The sequence below is a fragment of the Salvelinus alpinus genome, chromosome 11 (assembly GCF_045679555.1).
Source record: "Salvelinus alpinus chromosome 11, SLU_Salpinus.1, whole genome shotgun sequence".
In the NCBI taxonomy this organism is placed as follows: Eukaryota; Metazoa; Chordata; class Actinopteri; order Salmoniformes; family Salmonidae; genus Salvelinus; species Salvelinus alpinus.
The window spans coordinates 54,302,702-54,304,545 of NC_092096.1; the positions used below are offsets into that span (position 1 = coordinate 54,302,702).

The 1,844-nt window shown below is 42.5% G+C and overlaps 1 long non-coding RNA gene across 1 annotated transcript; it reads left to right on the plus strand.

Moving 5' to 3' along the window:
- Positions 1-571: 571 nt before the first annotated feature.
- Positions 572-1,518, plus strand: LOC139534437 (uncharacterized). Its single transcript, XR_011666946.1, has 2 exons — positions 572-967; positions 1,290-1,518. It is a non-coding gene; the product is annotated as an uncharacterized lncRNA (long non-coding RNA).
- Positions 1,519-1,844: the final 326 nt, after the last annotated feature.

A 1,844-nucleotide genomic window follows, 5' to 3' on the forward strand; every position in this document is an offset into this window, starting at 1 on the left:
ATGGATGAACTTCGTTCGAGAGTCACATGTCTTACAGATACGTGGCTAGATGATGACACTATACACATAATAATTTGTGGATTCTCCATTCAGTGGCAAGATCGGACAAAGGTTTGGGGCAAGTCTAAAGGAGGAGGGGTGTGTTTTTCATTTATAACAACAAGTGTGCTGCTTCCAGTGTGAAGGAAATCTATAACTTTTGCTCACCTGATATAGAATGCAGACCACCTGATATAGATGCAGACCCTTTCATCTACCAAGAGAGTTATCCGTAATTATCATGCCTGTCTACATAACCCCACAAGACAACACTACTCTGGCCCTCAACAACCTGTGTGGGGCCATAAACAAACAAGAAATTGCTCACCCAGTGGCAGTGTTTCTGGCGGGCGGAGACTGTAACGTGAGGAGATTAAAACTCTCACTTCTACCAACACATCTCCTGCTCCACTAGGGGACCTAAAACTCTAGACCCCTTTTCTTCTACCCACAGAAACTCATACAACGCCCTCCCTCATCCTCCCTTCTGCAATTCTGACAACAACTCCATTCTCCTGCTTCCTGTTTACAAAAAAAAGCTCAAAGAGGAAGTACCAGTGATGCGTTCAATACGGAAGTGGTCGGATGAAGCAGACACGAGGCTACAAGACTTTTGCTAATACAAATGGAATATGTTACAGGATTCATCCGATAGCATTGAGGAGTTTCCCACAACAGTCACAGGCTTCATCAATAAGTGCACAGACAATGTCATCCCCACAGTGACTATACAAACGTATCCAAACCAAAAACCATAGATTACAGGCAATATCCTCGCTGGGCTAAAAGGCTAGAGCTACCGCTTACAAGGACATGGACGTGGATGCATACAAGAAAGCCTGCTACGACCTCAGACTAGACTTCAAACATGCAAAAGGACAATATAGTAGGAAGGTGGATTCCTATTACACCGGCTCCGACGCTCATCGTATGTGGCAGGGCTTGCACTAACATCTGCTAACCATGTGTATCTGACCAAAAACATTTTATTTGATTGTTATTGAGTGAGCAATGCCATCAATGCATGATTGACACAACATGTAGAGTTCTGCTGCTTTACAGGGCCATTTTGAAAGTGTATGTGTGGAAGCGAGTAAGGATTTTGTAAATAACAGGCCCCCAGTTAAAAAGACAGTTTCTATCTACCGTTTCTCTACTCTTTTACGCTGCGCTACATGGCCCAGGTTTGATTGTTTTACTGTCTGAGATCAGTTGCATTACACTATAACTAGTTCATCTTATTGTTTCAGACATGACCAACTCCTAGGTGAAACAGATGGTTCCCAATGGGTACAGGATGCCTTGCCCTGTTGACCCCTACTGTTCCGAAGACATGTACAAGATCATGTTGGACTGCTGGAAGGAGAATAAATATGACAGGCCCACTTTCAAGGCTCTGAAAATGAGGCTGAGGAACGTTAGCGGTTGAAGGTTTATGTAATCATTCTTGAGTATCGATTAAATAACAGTAATTAAATGTTAGAGTCTTGTTTCTCAGCTTTTTGAGAGTCTGGAATGTTTCTTAGCCTTGAGTAACACACAACACTATCTTAAAGTGCTACCATGACCACATTGCTGATTTTACTGACTGCACTGTGAAGGGATAAAAGTGTCTTCAGACATAGTGTGTGCTTCCACATTAAACCGTTTCTTCTGTCTTTACACCATTTTCCGATGTCATCTCTGATTCTACACTTCACACCTGAATAAGAAAATTCCCAACACCAGTAGTACAGTATACTAACTAGCCTAAACTCTGTAGTCTTTCAATTTCACTATTACTTCACCTCAGTGTGGATTCCAGG